Source organism: Orycteropus afer, unplaced genomic scaffold (genome assembly GCF_000298275.1).
Source record: "Orycteropus afer afer isolate SDZICR_OR568_19922 unplaced genomic scaffold, OryAfe1.0 scaffold00149, whole genome shotgun sequence".
Classification (NCBI taxonomy): Eukaryota; Metazoa; Chordata; class Mammalia; order Tubulidentata; family Orycteropodidae; genus Orycteropus; species Orycteropus afer.
This window is the reverse complement of record NW_006921736.1, coordinates 2,096,728-2,103,864: the sequence shown is the minus strand read 5'-3', so window position 1 is coordinate 2,103,864 and position 7,137 is coordinate 2,096,728.

Sequence of the window (7,137 nt, the reverse complement as noted above, 5' to 3'; positions counted from 1 at the left end):
GGCAATCTACTTCCGTAGTGATACTGCCTCGGAAACCCAAGGAGGGGTCGCTATGAGTCGGGTCCGACTCAACGGCACATAACAACAACAACAACCATTCAGCATAATAATAATAATAATAATAATAACCCATGAAGAATGTGCATTTTAAAGCATTCTACTGTAAGAGACCAAAAGGCAACACCTGCCCGAAACCAAAGACCAGAAGGCTGGCAAGGACAGGAAAAAGAGATGAATAGAAACAGGGAGGAAATAGGGAGGGTGTTGACACTGCAGAGACTGCAGTCACCACAGAACAATCTGTGTATGAACTGACTGGAAAACTAATTTGCTAGGGAAACTTTCACTTAAAACACAATAAAATGTTCAAAAGAAAAAAATAACAATATACCAATTTATACACTTGAAAGAGTTTTTAAAAGAAAGTTTAAATTGTCATTTTAAATGAGATTTAGGAAAGTAACAATGGAAGGCTAATGTTCATTTGTGCCACTTCTAAATATTTTCATTTAACAGGCAGGTGTAACATCTATTTTCCATTTCTTAACTATTAATTTAAGCTATTCACTTGAGCTCATATAAGTAACATTTTATAAAGCATTGTAGTAATTCTCTTATAAACTCATAAGATCAACAGAAAATATTACTTATGCACTTCTACTTGGTTATCTATATCTGTATTTGGCTTTGAGATTTCACAGTCTTAGCAAGTGCCCATAGCCACACTCTGGATCAGGGACTAGGTCAATATCATCAATCAGATAATCAATGGATTATCACTAGCACCAGCTTACACGCAAATAACAACCTGTCTGCTCTAATCCTGAGACCAATTCACTACACCTAGTAACCTAGCACTGGTACACATTTTAAGAAACCAAAATGCAATCACTGTTTTTCCCAGCATTTCTTTTGTATTACAATTAGAAAGCAGCTCTTTATTGTGATGTACCATAGTATTCTAAAGCATATTTCTTAAACAGCTTTCAGTAAAGCACTATTGAATAGTAAAATAAAAATAAGTGCAAGGCACACAAGAAAGCTTTTTAATATTGTAACAAAAAAATACATCACACCTTGAAATGAATGGTGATATTTGATATGCAGTAAGTGAATACACTAGCATACATAGTTTGCTTAATATAGTTTAAAATCAGGCCAAGTATAAATCACATAGACAATTCTATTCTGAGTTATTTTTTGTATATCATTTCCATACATTCCTGTCAATAAAATAGCAGTGACTCAAGAATAAATGATTCATTAGGCATTTATAGCTTCTTGTCTCATCTCTCATTTACCTATATAATTTTAAGTTACTGAAGAATCTCAAGGATCTTCTTTAAGTATTTTGAGATGTTCCATAATTTATTAACTTTCAAGGACACCTCCTCCCCCCATGGACACTTGAAATTAAGTAACCATTAAAAATGCTGTTACAATTCATATATCAATAATGGGGGAGGAGAGACTAATCCTAAATTATAAAGTTACATTTACTAAACCATTAATACTTTTTTACCTGTCACAAAACTGTTGATTATAAAGTCTTGAAGCTATCTATTTTAATTACCCAAAACAATGCAACACCACTCAACTTTTCATTGCTTAGTCTGTCTTTCTTAAATGATGTCTTCCCCCCGCTTCACTATTTAAAAAAAAGGAGGGGGGCACAAGTATTCTTCAAGCTGTTATGATCATTTCTGCACTATTAAAAACTTGACCTCGCCCAATATTAAATTACTGAAATTACAAATCTGTTAATCTATAGCACATTTTACTCATTTGTGTAATTTTAAAATTCACTTCCATTTGATTGACTGTTTTAATCTTCCTTAACTAGTGAGTAACTGAAAATAAATGGTGCATTTCTAATACTATAAATATGAAAAATAGGAAGTACTTAGATACTGCAGGGGAATACATTAAAATCAGTCAGTTTTCTCGTTAACATATTCTCATTCTGTTTGTGTACAAACTCACTGCATTGAGAAGACAAATCACAAATTTACAGCCTCACAAAAATATGCTCCTGATTTCATGTTCTGACAGTAGAAATTGGCCCAAATCTCTAACCATTTCCTCTGCAGGCCCCTGGCTAGCTGGTGCCATCCAGGTGCAGCCCAATCTGAATGAGGGGAATATCCTATCAAATTCCACTCATCTGTCAGTGTAGTGGATTATTTCTTGAGAGACTGAAATTGGCTGTTTGGATCAGAGTACCATCAATCTTACTTTGCACGGGCCGGCAAGAGAGGGGCCAGCCGCTCCTAAGCAGGTGAGGAGGCAGCCGTAAAGCCTTCACTCTCCCCCTATTCAGGGCTCTGAGTGAAAGATTTGTCATTTTTCACGTTTCCCTGATACTTGGTATGCACGCAGTGTCTGCCTGCTCCTGCTTTATGAAAGAAGCGATTTTTCAGGCTTAGGCAAATGTGGCAAAGCCCAGGGTCTGCTTGTGTCTCATTTTTTCTCATCATGTCACTTGTTTTAACCGATTTGAGAAAATGAGATTATGTTTTTTCCTTTTTGCTCATTTATCCAGCTATTTATTTATTTATTTGCTTATTTAGGGGCAGATTGTCACAGATAACTGGCCCTGATTTTTCTCGTTTTCATACACATTTCATTAGTGTCCCTGAAGATTTAAGACCTACAAAAGAAAACATCCCAATTCTCATTAAAAAAAAGAAAAAAAGGTATATATTCACTCTTAAAATCAAAATAAAAGATTGTTATTATGGAGTCTGACTGGAATAATATGGAATATTGCTGTGACCAAGATCTATTGCTTTAATCTTTGCCAATACTGTCAAAAACCCAAGAAAGTTGACTAAACATATTACATAGAGCCGTTGGACATTCGGTTTAATATCATTTTAATCTTTCTGCATCTAGAGAGGGGTATTTATAGCTTCTTCATTTTATCAGTGAAGCAGAAATGGGTCTCAAATGCATAAGCACTTGGGGTTGAAATTGGTTTCAGTGCTACAGTTTCTGGGGTGTTTGATGTACAGATGGACCATACGTTGGTGATAATAAGCAATTTCTAAGGGTAGGCAATGGAGAAAACATATATGGAGTTTATTTTTCAATCAGACTCTATTGACCCATTTCTCAATTGCAAAGTATGATAATTTAATAATAAACTTTATCTTGTTATATAGGCATAATTTTACTTACTACATGTAATATAGCCATAACCCCTCACCAAGAAAGCATATGTTAACTAACTAATAGAGACAATATGTTAAAGCAAATTGTGCTCTATTTCTTGTTTACATGTACAGAAGGTTAAATAAGACACAGCATTTGATGGTATATTCTAGCCAACTACAACATAATTTTAAAAAACAGCAGCAACATAGAACAGAGTTTTTATTTTGGGTATATGGATTATTAGTTGTCTGAACAGCAAAAATTTACACTCTCACCTTCCATGATATGCAAGTTTGTAGTCTATTAGGTGTGATGTTAGTAACTGCTGATATTTATGAAGAAGTTTACAGTTTACAAGACACTTTCATCATCTTTATTTTGTTTATAGTCCTGCAATATCCCCAGATGGGCAATAGGATTCAGAAAATTGAAGTGACTTGCCCAAGGTCACGTCAGTAACTTTAAGTGACAGAGAGGATGCAGACTCAGGTCTTCTAACCCCCACCCCCAGTCCCAAGCTCTTTCATTCCCACCTCACTGAACCTCTCAGAATGGATTTGCAGGTCAAATGAGTCCGTATATTGATATAACCTGAAAAAATTTTCACAAATTACGTGAAGGCCTTACACCTCAAAGAAGCCAGTTGGTTGGCATGATTATTCTGTGCACCAGTAGGCATTATATCCTCCTGTGGACCGACAAGGCATTCAATGGCAACTATTAGTCATCCAGCCCCTCAAAGTTCAGTTTCCTGGGCAAAAAGGGGAAAATTATACCCACATGTTATACGGATTAAACAGGACAGTGTGAATTAACCCTGAGAGCAGAGTCTGAAACACTAAAAATTAATAGTTATTTTTATCATGAATTCTCATTGTTATGATGAATGCAAATTTCCCACGTTATTTTTATGACTATGTAACAAGTCAAAGACGTTTTTCCAGAACAGAGAGGTGATTAACTGATTGGAGGTAACGTGGGAATCCCAAAAAACCCACGTTTGTTTTTCCTCCACTTCGGCACTGGAGCCTCTCTGAATCTGGCGGTACTCATTCCAGGGCACTCAGAGGAGAAATAACAGCACGAAGCAGTAACAGGACGGTTCCCATATCCACCTGTAGGGGCATCAGCGCCTCCTTGCTGTCCCTCCCCAGTCCAGAGCGTTGGGAATGAGGGCGACTGGGGCCCGGAGGTAGCCCCCAATCGCAGCCCCAAGCTCAGACCGTCCCCTCCCCTTATCCCGAGGCTGCCAGGCTTCAGCAACGAGCAAGCTTTTGCGCTTCCTGCAGCCCGGTGCAGGCGCGCGGAGGACCACGGCTGCCTCCAGCCTGAAAGCCGAGCAGCAGAAGGCAGCAAGCAGCGCACCGAGGTGTTTCTGGAGGATTGTGCCAAAGAGGCAAGGATCGGTGCCCAGGCTGACTGCGGAGCCAGAAAACGGCTAAGGCGTAGACTCTGGACTGGGCAGCGGGGGAAGCTGCACGGATGAGAAATGGACTGGAAGGAATTTGGAGAGGGCAGTGGTAGGCTGGGAGTACCTGAGAACTGGGATCTGGAGCACAGGCGTGCAACTGGTCCCCAGAGCCCGGACTTGGAGGCCAAAGACGTGTGTGTTGGGAGCGGGTGGGAGGTGAGGGATGGGGGAAGATGGGGAGTGGACTAAAAGGATACAAAGGAGGAAGATAAACAGAAAATGGAAGAAATCTTTCCGAGAACCAGAGAAGGTAGGGACAATCGAGCTGGGGGACAATAACAAACAAGCTAGCGAGGCAAAGGAGTGAAAAATCTAGATTGAAGAGTGAGGCCATATGCTTTGACGGCAAAGAGGAAGAAAACAAAATGTGTGCAGAACTCAAAATTCAACACAGAGGGGGAAACTCAAGCTCAAGCGAACTTGGCACAGAAACTGTCAAGGAAAAAAATAAAAGCGAACGAGAATGCTGGAAGAACAAAAAGTGAAGGAAGGGAGAGAGGAAAGGAGACAAATTAAACCAGACCAGAAATAGTAAGTTACTTTTTCTAAAAAAAATTTTCTTTGACAACTTATTTCCCAAAGTTTTATGACTACCACTGCCACAGAATCCTTAGCCACCTGCAGACGGGTTGCAGTGTCTGTACAAAGACACCCCAGGCATAGACACAAATTCTTTTATCAACTGTAAAGATCATATTTTGTCCCCCCAATATAGTCTAGAGTCTTGAAGTTATCCTACCTTCGCAGAATATTTTGCTACTGGCCAAACCATCTAAAAACAAATGACTTCAACTTTTCAAGGTGCATTTGTGGGAGATGGGTAGACAGACTCTTAGTGAAAAACCACTTTTTCTGATAAACTACTAGAAAAGCTTCCAAGGTATTTTAATATCCATACTACCCCCAAAGCATCCAGCCAACAGTATGTCCTAGAATTCAAAGGCAAGCTGCACACATTATAGCACTTTCTGTCACCTGCGTCCAACCATCTGTTAAAGAGACAACGGTAAGACTGGAGGAGCCTGCAGTAGAGCCAGCTCCTGACTTACCTGGTCTGTGCAGGTGGTGCTGCTGGAAAGTGTGTTGCAGGGATCCCTGGCATAGCAGCATTGCACAAGCACTTATCCACAAATACAGGACCCAGGACATCGCAGAGACCATTGCCATTCTCTAAAGAGAACATTAGACAGGAAGGATCACCCCTAGCTTCAAGCCCCTAGCTCAGCCAGTCCCACTGAAGAAAGAAGTGAGGTTTCACACGTCATGTTCCTTTGCTACTTTGCAGGCTAGAATTAATAATCCAGCAGAGTTCATGCCATGAAGTGGGATCGAGGGAAACCACTGTCTAGGAGATCATAAATTGATTTTAGAAATTCTGCAAAACAAAACTCCAAGGATTGCCAAAATACAAAATAAAGTTTTTGACTATCAGGTACTTTGAAACACTACCTGATGATTTGAAACACTAACTAAAAATCCCACTTTACCCACTGAGATTTAAACTACAATGATCCTAGGCATTGAAAACCTACAGTCTCCTGTTCTCGTTCGAACTTCATTGCAAGTCTGACATAACCCTGGAAGGAAAGAGTGGTGTTTTTTTTTTTTTTTTTTAATTCTACAGTCATGAATTTTTAATTGCAATGCTGTCTAAACTAAGTAATCATTTCTCAGAGGCATGTTGTAATATCCTGATAGAACCAGTCTTTTTGGCTGGACTTAAGATCAGAAAGAATTTTCTTTAGCCAGAATGAGATTTAGATGCAAGATCTGTGCTTCTATTATAGAGCAAGCCATAATTTACAAGATTTCTTTTCCTCCTATGATTCCATTGTAGCATTTGTTATATTGTGTTGAATATGCATATACAGGTGGTACGTGTATTTTTGGGCAAGCATATACCTTTTCTCAGGCACCAAAACTTTGACAGTCTTATCTACACCTATAAGGATCTTAGGAGCTACAAAGACTCAACTATGCTACATATTGTAGAATTTCTCACACAACACCTTATGCTGCATTTCATATTGCCAAATTAATCAAATTTGAGCATTTTCCTTTTTTATCCAGTGATAGGGAAGTATTTTCTATGCAAGAATCCTATTAACTATATGCTTTTTTCTTAGGGAGAAAGGGCTTTGGATCAAAGATTGTTTCATTTCCACTGTCAAGTCATATCCTCAAGAATTTCAACTATACATTTAAAACCTGCTAGTGACTTCCCAGTATGATTCCTTTATTCATGGAAATTTGTACTCTTTCCATAATTGTGATGCTCAGAAAGCAAAAATACGCTATATATACATATATATATATATATATATATATATATATGTGTGTGTGTATACATATATATATATGTGTATATATACACACACACATAACAGCATATATATTTGTGCACATAACATAGGAGAGAGATGTAGTCTTTGAGAAGGATTTTAGGACTATAATAGACAAATGGTGACAACCATAATTAAGTGGAAAGTACAGAAACATTATTTTCAACA